The sequence below is a fragment of the Siniperca chuatsi genome, linkage group LG21 (assembly GCF_020085105.1).
Source record: "Siniperca chuatsi isolate FFG_IHB_CAS linkage group LG21, ASM2008510v1, whole genome shotgun sequence".
Classification (NCBI taxonomy): Eukaryota; Metazoa; Chordata; class Actinopteri; order Centrarchiformes; family Sinipercidae; genus Siniperca; species Siniperca chuatsi.
The window spans coordinates 5,220,603-5,242,083 of record NC_058062.1 but is presented as its reverse complement, the minus strand read 5'-3'; the positions used below and the strand labels follow the sequence as shown (position 1 = coordinate 5,242,083).

At 39.9% G+C, this 21,481-nt stretch overlaps 1 protein-coding gene across 3 annotated transcripts in view; it reads right to left on the bottom strand.

Annotated features, from left to right (window-relative positions):
- LOC122868874 (speckle type BTB/POZ protein) overlaps positions 1-21,481 on the bottom strand; it is a 157,154-nt gene that overhangs the window by 123,262 nt on the left and 12,411 nt on the right. For all 3 annotated transcript variants that reach the window (XR_006376196.1, XR_006376197.1, XM_044181285.1), the window contains exon 2: positions 13,201-13,336. The gene's annotated coding sequence lies outside the window, so the exon portion shown is untranslated. The remainder of the gene's footprint in view (positions 1-13,200; positions 13,337-21,481) is intronic.

Genomic DNA, 21,481 nt, shown 5'->3' with positions numbered 1-21,481 from the left:
AACGACAGGGAGTGTCTCTTCACCTTGTTTTCACTTTACTCCAACATTCTCAGGGGAGACCCATCTTTGCCCGGGATCAATGTATCAGCCAGTAAATCAATTTTCATATGAAGCACTGAAATCAATTTGTGATTTAGGCTATACAAAATCTGTACAAGTACAAGCGAAAGCTTAGCTGCAAGAAAACTTGAGATGCAAAGACAGACACATCCAGCCTATGGCTATAAAACATTTTTCTACTATGCTATGATGATGTGTGAGGGATTTTTAAGAGCTCACATCCCTAAACTGAAGGCTAAAAGCAATTATTTCGGCAACAGGAAAACAGAGGCCTGTCTGACACATCCGCCACTGGCCTGTCTCTGTTTTGACTATAGCTTATCACAATAGGTGGCTCAAACATCCCTTAAGCTTCAATCTCAACAAACAACAAAGACAAACGCTGTGGAATGAATCATTTGGGGGAGTTTTATTTCAAAAGTGTGCCTGACAGAGAAAACGGGGGGAAAGTGGAGAGGAGGCCTTTTTTAGTGGTTGTCCTTCAGCGTGACTTTGTCATGTAACACATTTCCAGCTCAATTATCTGCATCCAGTGGATTTCAAACACATTTAGCAAGGACCAGAGAGTTTGGCAATTAGCAGGAGCCCTGGCTCATAAGGGGGCCAAAAACAAAGCCTGTCTTTAGCTCTATCTTTATCCCCTCCGCATGTCTAATCTCTTCTGATCCTTCTTTTTTCACAGAGAGCATTGGACATCATGTATACACTCAGTCAATACCTTTATGTGCCAACAGGTTTCAGCTTTTATAGACCAAAGCATGATGCAAAACAAGATACAGTCCCAGATTCAAGATAAAAAAGTGAACCTGTGGGTTATTAATGATGACACTGTATGCAACATAAAACACATTTACTAGATATTAGTTATTTCTGAAATACTGAGCAAAAAATGTCAAGTAAGAATTGTTCCTTACCTCCAAAAATGTACAAACAAAGAAATATAATATAATATAGCATGTATACTCACAGAACATCATCTATAGAACAAAGGGTCTTGGCCATGTTTGGGGATGTGAAAAGATACAGAGAGGAAGAAACCAAACTTCACCAACCTGCTAATGCTGCACTGTGTAAACCTAATGCATCTCTGATGAGACCAACAACCTTTGCTATTCATAAGAGAGCTTGATAAACAATCAATAACTACAATACACTATGAATCTGATTTCTATAGAAATCAGAACTTGTTGTGATGACATTTCACACAGAAATACAGCATTCTGTAAAAATCAATTCAGTGTTCAAAGTATGTCATGACATGATTAGAATTCCAAATATAAAAGGTTAAGACCATGTCAGACTTTGGTCACTAACCTCCTCCTCATGCTGTTCTCCATTTTAATTACGCTTTGAAATCATGTCAGCTTCCTTTGGCGCAGTAAATTGCTTTCAGTCCATCCCCAGATACCTATAAAGGCTCATTTCAGCAAGGGACAATTTCATCTTCCCTTCACCCTGCCCCTTCACTACGATGCTTTGTCCAGAATCGCTACATTTTTGCTACCAAGTGCAGTATACTACCTACTATATAAGGTCAGTGTATTTGAAAGTTTCTATTATATGCCGAACATGTATGTACTATAAAGCCATACAAAAATCCCTCGGTGGAACACAAAATGTAGAATTCAATGGTTCGCTGTTGCTCCTAGGATGACAATGGTAACACAAAATAATCATGCATCATTAGTGTCTGAAATCTCAAAATAGAGTAAACTATTGAGTGTTTAATATGTTTAATATGTAGAGAATAGTGGATGAGTAAATAAGGGAGTGATTTCAGACAGAGTGAGGTTTTACTCAATTTTTTTCTCCATTTTCTCCTCACCATTCCCTCCCTGCTTTCCAACAATTATAATGATGAACTGTGCCGGCAGCAGTACAAGTCACTGAATTTGTGAGATGTCATCTTAAACAGAGGCAGAGTGAGTCATGTGGGCAAGAGGAAAAAAACAAGAAAAAGAGTGGTGTGGGCAAACTTGGTGTGGATCTCCATTAATGTTTCCTAAATTAATCCCCAAATATAGAAAGCATAAATGACAGCAAGGTGTACCAGACTACCTTTTTAGCTGTTTAGTATCCTAGTTTCAAGAGACCATCAATAAACAGAATATCAATAAAAAGTAAACATCTTTTTGTTAAGCAGATGTATCCCTACTGTTGGTCTTTCCATTAGCATATTGTACTTCAAACCCAAGTGGATCCACACACAGAGACTCAAGAGGAGCCAATTAAGATCAACTGTTCACCTAACTTGTCATACTGTCTTATCACTGTGCTGAAATATGGGGATCAAGGGCAATCTAATGCCATGGGGGGAGAGGAGGGGTCAAAACTGGCATTTTTCCATACAACAGGCCAGCTTCACCTCAGGGGACAATATTCCTGCTTCTTACGAGATGTCACATCTAATCTCTTTCTCGCAGGAGAAGCTTACATTTGAGACCATTCAGCAGTAGCCGCTTAGACAGGGAGCCACAGTACAGCGTCCTCTTTCATCCTTTCTTGAGACTGTCCTCCCCAGAATAATTACAGACGTTTCAGCTAGTGCACCAAAACAACATTATGTTAACATTCAAGTGACAAAGTCCTCTAGCAGCCGTAGGAATTATGACTGCTGACCATCAGAAGCAAAGGAGAAAGTAAAGTGATGTTATTATAGAGCAATAATCCCGCGTAAGGAGGAGAGTGGATGGATGGGTAAACAAAACACGTGTTTTTGTTGTTGCTGTAACAACAAAGGTCCGCAACCTTAACGAAGTAGTAATTTGAACGCAAACCATGATCTTTCCCTAAAACTAACCTAGTCGGGTTTTGTGCCTAAACATAACCAAACCAACCATAGCGTTGTCACATCAAAAAAACTGATTCGTTTTTCACCAGTGAGTTGTAACGGTTGTGTAAGACACACCTTCCGATTGGGGCATCAGATCAGAAAATGCTTCTATGTGTTGTTCTAAGGTGAACACGGTGTGCATTAGAAGTAAGAAATATCACACATGCAAGAACTGAAAAGTCAAGCAAATTCTAAACTGATGTTTGAAATGCTGCAAAATGTAAAATGCAATTAGGTGTGTTTCCATCAGCTCTACCGAGGTTAGATTTGATCAGAATTGGCTTCCTGAATGTAAAGACTCAAAGTACACATCAACAACAAAGGTGTGAAGTCTTCAGAAACTTTCAGAAACAGAAATAACTAGACCTGCAAGCAGGTATTAACGGGGTCCAAGCCTCTGGTGCAAGTCGCAACATGGCCCACAGAGGCAATGTGAGTCAGACCTGCAGTCCCATGAGCGCGATGGAAGTCACAGGTGGAGATCAACACAGAGTTTGGAAAATATTCAGTTCAGAAACAGTAGTTTGGAAAATATTCAGTTCAGTAGTCTGGAAAAATAATTTACGCATATTTCATTGTTTTGCAACAATAGCACCACCTAGTGGCCGTTTGGTGCACTAAACCTCGTGGGGCATGGGAAATTACTGGCCCAAGTTTTGTGTTAATCGGACAAACATATATGGAGATATGACATCACTTCTTGTTTCAGGAAGTTGTTCCTTTATAACTTACGCATATATTGTTGTATATTACGAGTATAAATTCTTTAAATAACATTTGATCATGAGGGTCCATAGATTCCACATGAAAATTTCGTGCAGGTCAGACTCACAGCCAAGGAGGAGTTTGAAACAGTAGGTTTTGCATTTTAATATATATATTTTAAAAAAATATAGGCGGAAATGGGCGTGGCCTTGCATAACACTTACGGTGTACGCTGAAGTACCATTTTTACCAACAGAAAAATTAATTAATTAATTAAATTAAAAAATCTGAGCGATTTCAATAGGGTTCCCAGCACCGCTGGTACTGGGCACCATGATGCCTTGTATTTAGGGGTCCAAGCCCGAGTGGAGTGTTAAACAAAGACATTCACTAATTTATAATGTAATTCACTACCTAATGGTTATACAACCACAGGTATTTTATATTTAATTTAATGAGTGAATGCATCTATGTCATCATTTGTCAACTAAAATTTTATCAAGGGTTTTTCATTCCTATTCAGCTTTTCTCATTCACTACAGATAAAGAATTCACACGAATTCACTTACACTGTATGGAAACCCAGGCAGAGTCTCACAGACCTTGAGAAGATTTGGAGACAGGTGCACATGGTGCTCTCTTTCTTATTGCTTTGCTGTTGCTCTTTTCAGAGAAAGGAAGGGAGAGGAAAGGTAGTTGCGCTAATAAGTTCAGTTCTATCCATCGGTTGCACTTGGTACGACAAGGGTTAGTCCTTTTTGTGGCCCAACATCACTCTGCCTCCCAATTACCACATTTACACACACATACACACACACACACACACACATATATTCATTTATATTCTGGGAATTTTAAATGCTCTCCATTAAATTCATAAAAAATGGATTGTCTTTTAAAAGCAAAAGTGATCTCCTCACCTTTTATACATTGTTATATATACATTAAAGAGTACATACATTATACAGTGAGGGCTGAAAATGAGCCATCTCACTCTAAAAAGTGTCAAACTAGAGCCTTGATAATAAAAAAGGAAATGCCAGTAATACTAAGCAGAGAAAAATATTGCTGATCAGATGAGGCATTAAGAGTACGACTGAAAAAAGGAAACTTTTAAAATATAATCATCAGCAAAACTTGTACTAATACTGAATTTCACTGCTATTTCCATCACAAAGAAGTCAGATGAATGAGTCTTTACTTGTTGCTCAGTGTTTTTTTTCACATTTTTTAGCTAATTATGCACAGAATATTCAATTTGTGCGGCATATAGTATGTTAATGTGGTTTCAATGACACTATACATTTTTCATTCTATAGCTGTATGTAACTTCTTTTTAGGAGATATGACATTAAAAATGCAAAGATTTCAACAGTTTCAGTATTTACATATAATATTCAGGTGACATTTTCAATATTCACTCCCTGAAGAACCCTAGTTGAGATAGCGGTGGGCGTTGAGTGCCTGCAGTCGTATGTCTCTGTTTGGCTGCTGGCACCTAAATGCCAACTTCTATCTTCGCAGTACTGAAGTGGAAAAGACTGTAAAGTTGCAGCCACAAGCTAATGCCAGACAACTGTGAATGTGTCATATCATCTGTATTAATCAGCCAGTAGTCTGATTTGAGATCAGTTCATTACCTGCACACGGGGGCTCACAGAAAAGCCAATATGGAGGAATCAAATCTGAACTCCCACAACACTATTAAGATAACACCCACAAAATAACTGCTGGTGTTAGTAAAGGTGACAAGCCCCTGTTTGTCATCCTCCAAATTCAAGCTCCTAATTCATGTTAAGGTTACATGTGTCCCCCTCAATATTCTTTGCAGCGCTGAGCCTTTTGGAGGGTCATCAGATGGTTCCTGGTGATGTAGTCGGTTCTGAAAGCAGGAAATGCCAGGCAGATAAAGCTGCTAGACTACCACAAACACACACACACACACACACACACACTCATACACAGAGTGACATTTCAGATCTCCGCAGTGAATCTGGGACTGTAACCAACAGTTATGCTCTGAATCCAAGCCTTCCTAATTCATCTCACTCTCTTTCGCTATCTCTGAGAGCACTTCTGTCACAACCAAACTTTCAGCGCTAAAATTCATCATCTCAGCCTATTCTGCCATTTGAAATTACTCATGTTAACTATTCCACACGTTTCTTCTTTTGTCTAAATGGCTCTGACAAATCAGCCACATCAGGCTGCCTTTAGTGGAGACCCCCACTGAGATTATCACTCTAATGAAGTCATTTGAGTCAGACAGGCACATTCCAATCTCTGTACGAACAATCAAAAGCACCAGAGACATTCTGTGCTACGGCAGATGCCAAGATGGTGGCAACAACAGACAGTGATGGACAGAGGGACAGAGGTAGATAAACAAAGAAAGAAAGTGAAAAAACACAACAGTGGGGAGCCAGACAGCATTTATCTTAAACACATACAGTAAATACATCATGAATACTTAAAGATAATAGGAGACTTTAATAAAGGAAGAGTAGGTAAATAATGGAGGAATGAAAGCAAGCACAAATGAGAAGATGAAGGGACTTGCCTTATTCTTACACTAATGTATCTAAATACAAAGGTTTTGTCCAAAGAATATGACCAATGAGAAAAAGAGTAAGAAAAAAAGAACCAGGAATGTTCTGACAGACAGAAACTGAGAAAGCAAAGGAAACAAGGAAGACAGACGTCAAAACAAATCAGATTCCAGTCCCTGTAACTTTGGATAAGCAAGATAGACTTGTCTTGAAGAAGTAACAGAAGTAACTGAAAGAGGCATATTCGTCAGAGCCATTCAAAGAATTTCCAAATGCAAATATTTCTGTGTAGTCTTGACTGTGAGACGCCATCATCCATTTGATTATACTCATAAAGCTTTGCATTTTAGAATCATTTCCTGCTGTTAATATCCACTCAGAGAGAGCTGCGCCATATTACAATTTAAAGAATGTGAAGACCTGAAGTTTTAGACATCCTGGTGTGGTCATTTGTTGCTAATCAAAATATCTACAGTATAACAGTTTCAGAGACATTATTAAGAGATAAGTGCAGAAGGAAGAAAACCAGACATAATGAGGGAAGGAAGGATGAACAATAGGAGACAAGGAGAGAAAGAAAGGTGCAAGGTTCAGCTTTATTGTCCTTATACAACACAGGATTGCACAATGAAATGCAATTGTAGCCCCCTGCATGGTACACACAGAAAATGTATAAACAAATATTCTAACATTTTAAATTAGAATAGAATAAAACAATAAAATAGGCAATAAAACAGAACTAAGTATATAAAAGTAGCACTAAAGGAAAACTAAAATTACATTTACAAGGAAGATATACAGTTACGTATACACATATATGTATATATTATGGCTGGACCCGAATATTCGACTACTCAGATATTCGTTCATTGGGTAGGGGCATTTGATTTTCAGTTTGGGATTCGCATATTCACACACACACCTACACCTCTGTCTCTTACTGCACACTGCTACGTGCGCACGTGCGCGCGTACACACACACACAAACACAAACACTGGCTAACCCCGCCTCTCTCTCTCTCTCTCTCTCTCTCTGCAGAGCATGTGTGATTGTCAGTATACCTAGAGTGAGGGGAGATTGTCCACTAGTTAATCGATCGTGGATGCAGTCTCTCGGACAGATAAAAAATAAAAATAAAAAGTGATGCTGGGCAATAAACAAGCATGAAACTGTCCAGTCCCATGGTACATCCACTGTACATTGTGTACTGGTTCTCTTTTAGTATGTTTTCGAACTGAATTTAGGCTGCCTGTAAAGGTGCACAATATACTGGTCAGCTTGGGACCAATATGAAAATGAAAGCTGTTACATGGCGTCACTTTGACGTGTTGATGATTCATTTGTTAGTTAAAAGTGCATGAGCATACATTTTCACTTGTTTTTAGCTTTAACAGGCTATTTGTTTAAACTTGATAAATACTAGACAATTCTAAATTGTTACATTTTAATACAGAACTGTATGTATTTTTTACATTTGAACAAAATGATAAATAGTTAAGATAAATAGAGAGTTCCCTGTTGTAATATTCACAATAACTTGTTTTCACTTAAGGCAACAATGTGAAAGTCAGCATCTCACAGAAAACCTTTCAGGGATGCACTTGCTGTAGAAAAAAGAACAAAATGTTATGACAAATTGAATCTTCTACTGTTCATTTGAGTTCAAGTAATTTGTGCTCTTAAACAATGTAGTGATTAATAAATCAGGGCAGATATTAAAACAGCAGTGTTTTAGTGAATATCTAAATCTGCACCAAGCATTACAGTTAAAGTATAATAAGTGAACTCTACTGGTGGAGACTAAGTATATGGTGGCACTGCAATGAAATGAAAAATATAGGTCGAAATTATAGCTACGCTATCAAATAATTGTAAAAAGCTTAATATTATGCATCTCTTACAGTAAGTATGCTACAAATGTGTGAACTTTTACTAATGAACCAAGAGTTTGGTTGAACTTTAAACTTGATCAACATAAAAGCAAACAAACTGACAAGCAAAGTAATTTGCATCCAAGTATGCCATTGGACAAGCAGTGACGGTCCACCTAGTGTCCTTGAGTGACCACAATTTACTGCAGGACTGACAGCTAACAGTGGCCGTCTGCAGTGCCAAGAGAAAAACTAGAAAAACACAAAGACAGATGGTAACAAAACAGGAAAGGAAGAAAAATAAAGGCAAGAAGTGAGTGAGAAAGAAAGCAAACAAGTAAGCAAGAAAGACATGAAATGAAGATACAGTAGAAAGAAAGCCAGACTTAGTCAGGAGTCAAGACGTGTGTGGCCCATCAAAAGGAACCCTACTGGAGGAAAAATATAAATAAAACACAATCATTAACCAGCTCTGCCACACTTAACAAGGAGCTCGGAGAGACGAGGGAGGAGGAATAAGTGGAGGGAGCCGCAGGGTTGCCGCGGCAACTGAAATTAGAACCTGGGATAACAAGAGAAATGAGAATGTGTGGGACGACCCAGGTGAGACAGACAGACAGGGGAACGAGAGACAGGGAGAGACACGGAGAGAGAAAAGGATTCATAGAGTTGCCTCTAATCCGGTGAGCGCCGCTCATACAACAATGTGATAAAGAAAATGGCTGAATGCGTTTTCTTTTAAAATCTTAAAAAGCGATGGCAGTAGCTCATTCAACGTAATACACGAAGAAACCAAAAATGTGCTCTCCTGCGATGTGACATCATCTGAATAAAAAAATGCACACTTGCATACTGCAGCAGGATTATTGGAGCGAGACTAGATATTTATAAATACAGTGTTCAAAATAATAACTTCCAGTTATTAATTAAGTCAATTTTATTTGTATAGCCCCTAATCACAGTGAGTCTCGAAGGGTTTCTCAACACCCACACTATAAAAATAAATGAAAATGATGCCTTCCAACCTCAGACCTCACTGAAAATGAGGAAAAACTCCCACAAAAACTTAATTAAGAAAAACGGAAGAAACCTTTGACAGAGCCACTTCATCATCAGTAAACAACAGACATAATATACAGACAATGATTTTTACAACACTGTGATAAATTTGAAAGCATCCATCTCATCACAGCTGACAGAAATTAATTTAGATGTGAGCAGTTATAAAGCACCTTTCTCTGTCAGCTCAGAGGTTGCCAAGAGACAGATAATGCCAACTGGAGGCTGGCAGTTTGTAAGGTCTGAGTGGTAAGACCTAAAATGGCAATACTGGTCCCAAGGGAAGGAATAATTAAGGCATAAAGATCTAAAAGGCTTGTCACATATGGCTGACCAGCTGTCACATCTGTCTGTTCATATTCATGCCGGTAACAACTAGCCTATACTAAAGCAGCAGCAGAGTATGTAATGGCTGAGCATTAAATGTCAGCTGACTGAGCTACAACTAAAGGCTCGCACAAGAAGGCACACCGAATGAGGAGAAGCCTGGCATTTAAAACAATACACAACCTCCAATTCTCATTTTAGACGTTCACTCCCGAGTGGGATGTCTCAAAAAGATCTATTCCCCTGTGGTTCTACTTCACACATCCCCAGTGTTCAGTGTTAAGGAAGGCAGCATTGCAGAGCCAACAGAGGAGCACAATATTTAAGAGGAAAGCATTAAACTCTGCAGAATTCCTTAGACATGTCTCCCCTTTTAGGTCAACAAGGTGTTGCAGTGACAATCCCTCAAACGGAGGACCTTTAGGTGCAGCCCGTCAGCAAACATCTGCCCTGCTGATGTGTCAGTGAGCAAAGCACTGAGCCACTTGCCTGCTCCAGGAGAGCTGTGAGATTGTCCTCATCAGAAAAAATACAGCATTGCTTGTTTGTTCCAATTCCTACAATAACCTACATATGTTTACATTTCCCTAAGAAGCGACCTCTTGCGGTCATGTCAATGTCTTCTCAGCTCTCACAACGTGTGTGACTTCCACGCCGAAGACCTGTCTCCCACTTGGTTTCTTTTAAACATGACCACAATCTTTTCCTTTACCTTAACCAAGTCATTTTAGTTTCCTAAACTGGCCCAGACTTTAACCAATGAGTTGCCAAATTGTAAACCCTCAAATAACTGTCATATGGGACAGTTTGGAAGGGACTGACAAACAGACATTTTGTCCTTTAGGTATGAGGACTTGCTGGTTGTGCATCTAACCAAGTGCTCTGGCCAAAGAAAAAGAGAATTTCTCTGCAGGGATAATGAAGGTATCACTTTTATGGCCTTTGCAAACCATAGTCAGCTTGTTTTGGTCCAAATATGAGAACAAGCAGTTGCTCTAATGCGTTCATGCATTGGTTGTTTTTATGATAACCATACACAATTTTCAATTCAGCTGTAATCTATCAACAAAAGCCATGTGGGAGGCAAGTTAGTCAAAACTAATCCAATTGCTGTCTGTGTCACTTTGCTCAGCTTTGTGGACTTGCAGTCTTGGCTCTTTGTTTGCACTGAGCTTCAACACTTCTTGTCTGCTCTTTTGCAGAGTTTAGAAATGTATTGAAAAAGCATTTCACTGCATCTTGAGTGCAAGTTTGCCCTTGGTTCGTTTTATTTGTTTGTTTCAAGTCTCCTTATAGCCATAAAGGGTCACTTCTTGTAAATGAAGGTCTAACTCCTAACAAACTGCCTTGCTGTTCACTTCAGGTCCACATTTTCGAATGTCTCCGTGCGGTTATTACTGAGTTTAAAAGCCACCACTCTTACCTGTCTGAATGAAAGAAACTAAAAGATCAAGACCTAAAATACACTTCTTCAAAACTGCCTGGTGCAAATGCACCCTGGCTTAGGCCACAACGTGGACGGATCTAGTGAGTTGGGTTTGTGTGGGTGTATGCTGAACGTCTCCCTGGGAACCCTGCTGTGTCCTGATGTTTTAAATGTGTTGGGATGTGGTTGCGTGTGCCAGGTAACTGGCAGTAGTGACTGACAGGTCAGGTGAGCGCCGTGGTCTGCTCAGGCGTGCAGATCCAGCTCTTCTGACTGATCTGAAGTGGCTTCAATTAACTGGAGCAGCCAAGTGTGAGGGAGTGGTCTGTGAGGGAGTGGACGGGGGTGAGATGAGTGGGTCCCTCTGACAGGTCCTCTAACACCCCACCAACTCCAACCTTTCTCCATCTCCTCTTAGCTAATTGCTAAGCATCCATATGGAGACACTTGTCACTGTGATCACAGCAAATTGGCTGTAACTGCAGGGTCAGCAAGGACTGTCTTTCACTTGCGTATACAGACATACGTACAGAAAACACACATCTAGTCTTGCAGAAAAACAAAACACACCGTGGTTTTCATCATTTCCAATACTGAAACTATTTTGAGTTTCCTGAGAGAACAGAAATTAAGTCACAGCCAGGGAATCCAATATCGCAGGCACTGCCTCACGTACATCTGCAAAACCATATTCATGTTGATTCTGCATGATGCTCTGTCTGTGTGATAATATAGAAAGGAGGTGATTAAAATATCCCAGCATTTCTCAACAAATCCTACACACAGATTTAATTTTCATGGATATATGCAGCACCGCTGATGTTAGAAGACACTGCCAAGTGAAACGCTAGTTTCACTTTGATTATATGAAGGTAAATCACACTCCAAACATGTGGGAACATGGAGAATAGATTTCAACTGTGTCCTGGAATTTCTCGTGTCTCTAAATTTGCTCTACATTTACCTTTTAAACCAAAAAGAGAGATTTGCGCTTTTTTTTTACTTTTTATGAAACAATGAAACAGCAGACAAACCTGTACACACCAGCAGGCCAATATGTCACATCAATAATCATTTACTATTTTCTTCTCTCAGCACACACAAAAATGTGTCTTATGGCCTCTAACTGAACAGACTGTGCTATTTTATACTGTCTTTTCATCTAGCTTTTGCTCTTGCTTTCTTGCTTTCTTGCTGTTCTTGCTAGTTTTACATTACCTAATTAACATGAAAAAGTTTTCAGGGGAGGCGTGAAACTCACAGGCCCACATAATTTCCCCTGAAGGATATATTTTATTGTTCTTTTTTTTGGCCTCTCATGTTAGCACATCCTCCATGCCTCCGCCCTCATTTCCCCTTCTTAAGACCTGATCTCCTTCCTCTTTTCTCACTCTTTAGTCTTTTATTAGAACTGGGTGCAATTTCCACTTTTAAATGATAGCTGAATGCTACCTGAAACTTCTTAACCAGCTGCCATTTATATGAGCGAGTGTCTGCTGCATCCTCTGTTCTCTTGCTACTTGGTATTCCACCACTGGTAGGCTTTAGATTTTCTTCAGATTTTCACCTTCATTCATTTTGAAGGTTCGTGTTTTCTATTCAAACCATCCACCTTATTTCTCATTCTGGACCATCAATTTCTGCTTACCCACTATTTGGTTCAACGCTAGCCATCTGAGAATTGGTGTATGCATCTCAAAAAGCAAAACAAAATGTAGTTTACTTGAGAGAAATTACTGAACTACAACTTAGTGACTCGTTGCCACTCGCAGAACTACAAAGTAGACTATCAAAGACAACTTTAATGGCAAATCAGTGCAGAACACATGGCACCAGCGAGACTGCAATATTTATGAAACACACTAGTTACAAGTTAGTTTAAGACTTAATACACTTAATTTAAAGGACCAGCGTGTAGGATTTACTGGCAACTCGCAAAAAATGCGAAAGGCCCTATCTAGAGCCAGTGTTTGGTTTGTCCGTTCTGGGCTACTGTAGAAACATAGCGGTCCAACATGTCAGACTCCTCAGATAAAACAGCTTATCCTAAGGTAACAAAAACACAAGTCTTATTTTCAGGTGATTATACACTAATGAAAACATACCTACATATATTATATTCAATTTCTTCAAATAGCTCCTCCTAACTATTACACACTGGAATGGTATTAACATCAGTTTAAGGCCTTGAGTTTTGATAACATGGTTTTCATGTTTTTTTAAGACTTTTCCAGGACCAACAGAAACCATTTTATGTCAAATCTGTTCATATTTACCACTAAAATTTAACAAATGTATCATAGGCTGAAAATGTTTCTAACAGCCCCCACACCCCCCACCCCCCAATCCTCACCCCATTTGGTACTCACCTAGATCAAAGTTCCTCGCACATCTGTTCCGCTTGCTGCTGCCATGACTCGCCAGCTGGACTCTGTCTGTCAGGTCTCTCTGTCTGTAGGTGTGTCAGTGCTGCATGTCTGTCCAAAGCCTGAGCTTCTTGGCAAGCTGCAAACGCAAACAGCGGAAAGAATCAACAAGACTGTAGTTGTGAGAGCGGGTGTGTGTATGAGCCAGTGCCTTATCATATTCTTGCAAGAGACTCCTTGTCAAGTTGACTGTTTGTGTGCGCATCTGTTATGTAGGAGACTTGAATGCAGAACACTTTTGTGATGTGTGTGTGCTTGCGTGTGTGTCTGTGTGACAAGATATTACAAAGACACATGTTTTACGAAGACTGTAGTGAGGTTTACACAGCGAGACGGAACAAAGTGGGACAGGGACTCCTTACGTAATTACACCCAGCATTAAAACACTAATCCAAACACAAACTGTATCTGGACTGTATCCAAACTACAAACTAAACCACAGGTGTAAACAGAGCCATGAAGGAATGCAATTTCATTTCATCAAATTAAATGATGGTGCTTATAGCAATAAGATTCAAAGCAGGCTAAATGCTTTCTTAATACTTCTTGGGATATATTTACACTGACCCATAAATATGGATAAAAATCTTGTATATATAAATCTTGTGTATATAATTCAGATGTACACGCTGCATGTAAATGTGACGTATAAATTGCCCACAGAGGTCGCAATAACAGTACAACCGTCTGACAAAACAGACCCACTGGAGCCCACTGGACCCGCTGCGTAGAGCGTAGCGCGTAGAGCATACCCAGCGTAGAGGTATGCTCTGGCAGTCTCATTAAAATCCTCCAAGTCTAATTCTCTTTCAAATACCACCTCTACCTAAATAAACATGACCGAGGACGCTTACTCATACTCCACATGCCCGCCAACCACAGACGAACAGGATTTCACAGAGCCAGCTGGTTGTGTTTGGCCAACCATTATTCTAGAAAGGTCTGTGGATTGTAACAAATGTCTAAAGCTAATAATTCAGCAGCCAATCCATAAAGATGCCTGACATTTATGACATTTAAACTAAACATTAAAATTGGCTGATTTGGGTCAATTTTCTTTTATAACCAGCTCATAAAGTACAAAGCTGCATTTTAAAACAGACATGAATGACCTGAAACTATGGCAATAGCTACAGAAAAGAAGTTGCCTCAGAAGTTAAATAAATTCTGACACTAACTAAAATACTAAACACTAACTTACATTTGGCCCAGACGTACTGAACAAAGAATAGGCTACTTTTTACACTTAGGCTGTTTGTATTCATGACCAGTATCCAAGCTGCCTGTGGGCTTTTACCTCTGAGAGAGAGGAGATCTACATGAATGAATGAAATATCTTAAGATCCACATGTTTACACATACATACCAAGGAAATGTCAATCAGATGCAAAATACAGACGTGGAGCCCTGAAAGAAATGTCAAAAAGGGAGCCTGGCTCTGTGATGTGTGTATGGGCCCAGCACCTTCTGATCAATAGCACACCTTAAATGAATATGTGATCGTTCTCAGTGACTCAACAAAGAAGATGTGCACTCCAAACTTGGAAACAATACAAACGCAACCCGGATCAATAGGCCCCATTTAAAAAATCTATTTAATACCAACCTAGTTTATTAAAACATTTTCAACAGGCAAATGGGGACTGTCCATCCTGCCTAACACCCCTTCTGTACAATAAATCAGGATCTTTGTGGCTTTTGATTTGTGATATTTAGCAGTTAAAGTTGAGACTGTAACTTTAGTAATCCTTTTTTCTCATGGTCTTACATTGTTTCCAGTTTTCACCATTACAAAATGCAGTATGTAGCTTACTATAGCATACAAAGAATATTGGATATTTTCAGATAACTGCACAGCTTTGGCACAGCAGCCTCATCACTGTTCTACATTAATACCTGGCAATCTACTAGTTTCAAACAATTAGTCTACTGATTGATTCGCTGTGCAACAGAAAAATTAATTGCCAACCATTTTGATAATCAATTAATAGTTTAATGCATCGCAAAGATTCAAAACTGGTCCCAGCTCGTAGTATTTGCTGCTTTTCTCTATTTTATGTGGTAAATTGAATATATTTAGGTTTTAGACTGTTAGTCGGAAAAAATAAGCTTTTTTAAGATGTGCACCTTTAAAACGACTCTGGAAAAATTCATTGGCCTATCCAAAACGTATAATAGATAATGAAAATAATCCTTAGTTGCAGCTGAGTTCAATGTTTTGCCAGAAATCATTTGGAACATTAAGATCAAGAACAGATTCCTATCCCTAATCACCAATAAGTATTTTGGGGGACTTTCTTTAAAGTAGTTATAATCAATATGTTTTTATATTAACAATGGATCACATGACGCCTGTAGTAATGAACCCACAGAGAATTATAACCCAACTCTGCAGTTCTCCTCAGCTTTGCGGAGCTTTTGACTTTCAGCTTATTGTTTTGGTTTTAGGGCTCTCTCACCGCTCTCATAGTGTCATTTTCGGCTGCAGAAGGCAGCTCTTTTCAGCAAAAAAGCTCTAAAAACCAACTGCAAGCTACCTGCCCAGTACCAAACTGAAAATGGTCATCATTTTTGTAGTCTATACTTTCTGTATTCATACCAGTCGTAGGTGTGATACTGGGTTGTGACCACAGGAAATGAGGTATGACCTGGAGCTTGTAGCAACCCCATTAACAGTTTGGATAAGCAGGATGGGACCCGGCCTTCATGCCCTTCCTGTCTTCTCTGTCCTCTGTCGTTTGCCCTCCTGTGACTCTGGCAGTCTCAAGTGCTCAGTTAAGACAAGGACGGATGACAATAGACAATCCAACCAGTCGAGCCACAATGGCCTGACTGGTTGACCCCAGCAATGTCTGAGCATCATGAGACAGCACGATGTGTCCAGAAAAAAAAGCAAAGGAGAATGGAGCTGACAGACAGGGAGGTGGGAAACAAAAATACAAGAGCAGGGAAAATAGAAAGCAGAAAAATCAAGGGCCGACAAGACACAGAGGGGAGAGAGGCAGGATGAAAGATAGGTCGCTGTACAACAGGCTGATGAAATAGAGCAAGAAAGACAGAGAGAGAAACAGAAGCTCAAACAATAGTAAAGAAACAGAGGAACAAAAAAAGGAGACATACTAAAGGGATAGAAGACAAATTAAGCAGAGGGCAGAGAGGGACACAAAGAGATGGGGGTAGCCCAAAGAATATAAAAAATTGTCAGACTCAATTCTTCTCTCAAAAGAGAGGAGAATTAAGAAGGAAGAAGAAAGGCTTGCTCCTCTCCATCGCACCACTCCTAAAACCTGCACAGACTTAAAAAGACCAATATGTAGAAAGGAACAAAACGCCAGGGGGGTTACATCAAGCGCTTCACTACATCCAAAAAGAGCCACAGAGGAAGAATAACTGACACAATTAAGAGCATAACTGTCATCATAGCCAATCAACCCAGTGCCGCCCACACACGGGCACTGAGCAATAGGCCCATCATGAAGAAGGATGAAGGGCCGCTAATTCCCCCTAGCAATGCAGTACAGACTACTAATAGTGAATGCCAGATACCTTAAAGGCTTAAAGGCTACAGCATTGTAATGCAACACAAACATGAGATACGTGTACAAAATTGTTCCCATCACAACACGTTCCTGGCTCCTTTGCATCCTGAGAGAAAAGCTGACATTTAAATATAATCCTGCTGACATGCAAACTAAGTGCAGCCAATTCCATAACCCATATGTGCATCAGAAAAAAGAATGATGTGTGAATCTGAAACCAATCACAGGTGGATGCATGCTCTCACTCAATAAAATACAAACTAAATTTAATGAGCTCTCAAGCTCCTCCACAGTGACATTTCCTCATCCATTTCTCCATCTTTTACAACTATCATTCACCCTCCCTCCATTTCTCTTTTCCCCCCACTAACGCCCTCCCTCCGCCTCCCTTCGCCTCCCTCCACCTCCCTCGCTCAGTTTTTCATTCTAAATCCACTTCTCTGCCTCCATCTTTTTCTCTCTACATCCAAAACAACAGCCATTTCAGAAAGAGGGCCATCAATCTTCTTCAATGAGACCAGAGTGCGAGGGAGTGCCAAGGCTACAGCAGATAACTATCTCTCCTTACCCCCACTCAACACTGGGTAACATATAGAAGGAGAGGATGGGCAGACAGAGAGGCAGGGAGGTCGACAGCGAGTCAAAGAAACAATCTTAGATAGCAGGCGGACACGTTAGATCTTAACAGCCTCAAACCACTGACAACAGCGGAGGTTTGTCAAGTAAAGAAGTACAGCAGCTGAATTTAAAAACTCTAATCCTAACTGGCAACTCCAAACCTGACTCTTGATTTATTTCCACAGAGCGCTCCGCTAATGGAAAGGCATGAGCTACACTGCAGCTTTCATCTCCTGTAAATAGCTGGCTCTGGTGGAGGACTGGACTTCATTGGTCATTATTCTAATTTTTTTCATTATCAATTAATCAAATGATTATTTTTCAGTTAATCTATTGATCGTCTTGATCTGTCAAATGTCAAAAAAAGATAAAAAATCCCCATCACCTGCTCACAAAATCTAAGGTGTCCTCTTCAATTTACAATGTCTTTTGCTTGATAAATGACTTAAAGGATTATCAGAAATGTTGTTACTTTACAACTAATTTTATGTCCATGGAATAATCAATTTATTGACGGACTGTTAAGGTTGAGGTTCTACAACATTTTATCCAATCTGAATTGAGTATAAAATCTGCTTATTGTATCGGAATGCTTTCGAATCCCTTACCAAAACTGATTTGACATTTAGCTTTAAAATAACTAAAACTGTTCACTCTCTACTTTTGTTGGCTGAGAAGGCAGAAACACTATTTTTAGGGGTAGCTTAATTAATGTTCACAACCTGTTGATTAAATGTATCTGAATCCTTGAAATAACAAGTACAGCCTTTTATGTTGCACACTTTAACTGGCAGTTGAACTGGGAGATTATTTTGAAACTGATGTGACGCAATCAGCTAGATCACATCTCTAGAGAACAGTCAGTACCTGTTGGTCTCTATTCCTCTAGTTCAACAAGACCAATAGTCAACACTTAGTTGGTCTTGTTAAACTATAAAACACTCAGTCCACCTCATACCAGCTTGCAGAGCAGACAACAGCCAAAAGTTTCATTTTAGCTGTTACAGTCCTGTTAATGTCCTGAGCCGATCCAAAGGATAGCTATCAGGTCGATCTGGGTATATGTCAAGGGATAGAGATCGGCTAAAATACACCCAACCAAATCCGGATCCATCCTTTGTTTTTTGTCCACCTCTGCCTGCTAGTGTTGCTCTGCATTTCACTTACATATGCCAGTGAAAATGCGTAAATGTGTAAAATGATTTGGGCGTGTTCTGACACACAGGTTGGCAAATACATGGATTCACTGAGCTCCGACGATCGCTCCTCTCTCTCTTTCATATTAGAGAAAAGCATTGTACAAAACATTTATGTTGCAGCGTCTCATTTTTAGTCTCTCCCACTTCTCCCAGTAAAACTTTCATTCATATCATAACTATAATTCAAGTTTATAAACCTGTAAAAAAAACTTTATGGGGACATCCCTAGTTACAGAACTAATGTTAAATAGTTACATCTGATATTATCTGCACATTTGATATTTTAACGGGTAAAGCGACTGACGGCGCTGGGTAATAATGAGAAGCTTAAAAAGGGTGAGGAGAGAAAAGAGGTTTACTGAGAGACTAGTTAGCGTCAGAGCTCAACAAATCTGGGTATTTTGCGAAACGGGAACCAGATCCAAAATGGAACTCAACCATACTGACTGTTTCAGCACTTGCATGTATGTGAGTAAATAGAAAGGAGGTGGGGGACATGATGGAGCAGATGATGTTTATTTACTTGAAAAGACACCCCAAGCAAACAGTTATTGCACATGTGAATGTGTGTGTTTTATAAATTCACAGATTCATGATATTTAAGGACTCTAGAAAGTGTGTGAACGTGCGTGACGGTGCATTGACACTCAGAAAGGTGGAAAAGCCAGAGCCGTGACCTTGCAGCCGAGAGGGGTTTTTAACGAGCCGCCTCGCTGCCCTGTGTATTGCAGTGGCAATAATCCAGACACACACACAAACACACATTGTACAACACCAGTAAATCCAAGGCCGAGTGTGTATTTCTGAGGAAAGCCACAAAGAGAGAAAGCGATGGGATACATGGGAAAGTGTGGAGGAGAGATTTTGCACAGAAAATTCTCAACTAACACTAGTGTGGTGCAACAAAGGCTCTGTGATCTCTTACTTATACAACATGGTCGTCTCAAGCAAGTGTAACCACGTTCAATCCAAGGACACAACAAAACCACCAAGCCAGCTCTGACAGCTACATCCACAATTGAACATGATAGGGCTAATCGCTATGCAGCTTTCTCGCTGAGGAGAACCTACATGGGGGAGTTTTGTCAGGCATAACAAACTCTCCTTGCATTGTCACCGCTGTTGAGGAGGAAGGTTAAACTTAGAGCTGTCTGTAAAGCTGTCCCTCTGCAGCAGCAGTGCTCTGACTGGGGATCAGCGTAGTGTGGCTTCTGTTGGGCCTCTGGGCCACACAGTGATGAAGAGGAGGAGGAGGCAGCGGTGGGGCTCAGCCCAGCGCTAAAGACTTTGACACTAACATAATCACTGATAATTGATTCGGCTGGTGAGGAAGGTGCAACATTAAAGGATAAAAATGGCAGCAGTGGTGGTAGCACAGCGCTGGGGCTTAATGTGAGCTGATGGGGCTGACGCTGCCTGTCACACGCTGTCTAATCACACAAGAAGGGAAGATTCTGAAGACGTACACATTTCATCAAATCACTACCAGCCCTGGACCCGCTCAGCACCCTCAAAGGGGCTTTGATCAGCAATGGGCCAAGTAAAGCGAGGGGGCACTCAGGCCAAGGACGGCGGAGAAACAGAGGAGAACAATTGAAAGAAGACAGGCATCCCTCGCTGTTGCAGGACGGCCCTGAGATATCACATGACTGGACAGAAACAGCAGGGTGTATCAATGACTAGCACCCAAGGTTCAAACAGCATTACAACTTATTGAGCTTAACGTGGGCGATGACTTTGTCCAGTCCAGCCACCGTAATAAATATAGGCAGAGTTGATTTCACTTGCATGTGATTTTATTCAAATTTCATTTACAACTGATATTGGGTTCTGAGATACTCCAACTTGATGTTTGATTTGACTAATGCAGTTTTCAGATGCAAAGACTAGATCTTGAGCACTGAAATAAAGCTGAAACGATGACAGAAAATTAATCAGCAACTATTTTGATGACAGATTAATTGATTAAGTCATTTATCAAGCAAAAAATTACATAGTTCCAGCTTCTAAAATGTTAGGATTTACTGATTTCCTCTGTTTTATATCACTACATATTTAATATCTTTGGGTTTTGAACTGGAATTTAAAAAACGTCACCATGGGCATTAAGGACACTAATATGGGTATTTTTCACTATTTTCTGCCATTATATTTAGAAAAACAATCTACATATTAGTAAACATATTGGTCTATTTCCCTCTGTACCATGCACTAAAACTAAAGTAACATAAAGAAAAGGCAGCAAACTAAAATAAATGCAGCCTGTACAAGATGTTCAGAAGTTAATCTATTTGTTATTAGCTGTATATTTGCTTCTCGCTTCACACAATAATCAAAATGGAGCATAACAGTCAGCTAATATTGCAGTTACACTTTAGCTACTGTTATTTTCAGTATCTTATAATAAAATGACTACTATAATAAGTTTATTGTAACAAAATGCCATCCAGTAGGAAACACTTTCTACCTGAAATAAATCTGACGGCCTTCTCATTTTTTAGAGGTAATAAACACATTTTAACCTGTTCTAGATTCCTGATTTGAGCAGTTGTTGTTTCTTAACATGGCATAACATGGAGCACCAATTCTAGTCACCCTCACAGCTTTGTTATTAACGTGTAATGGAGATACATGAGGTAAGTCTAGTAGCGGTGACTGGGGTGTGCCTATCTGCTGAGTGAACTGATGAAGACGGAGGGCTCCCTGTAGCCTTACAGTCAGAGCACTGATAAATTGGCCACCCTCCATCCTTTGCCCAACCGCAGGAAGGATATGTGTGTTCATGAGAATCAGCATGGATGCCTGCTAGACTGGAACTGACAATATTAAGTGGCAGTGCAACCATTGTCATGAACACACGGGGCCAAG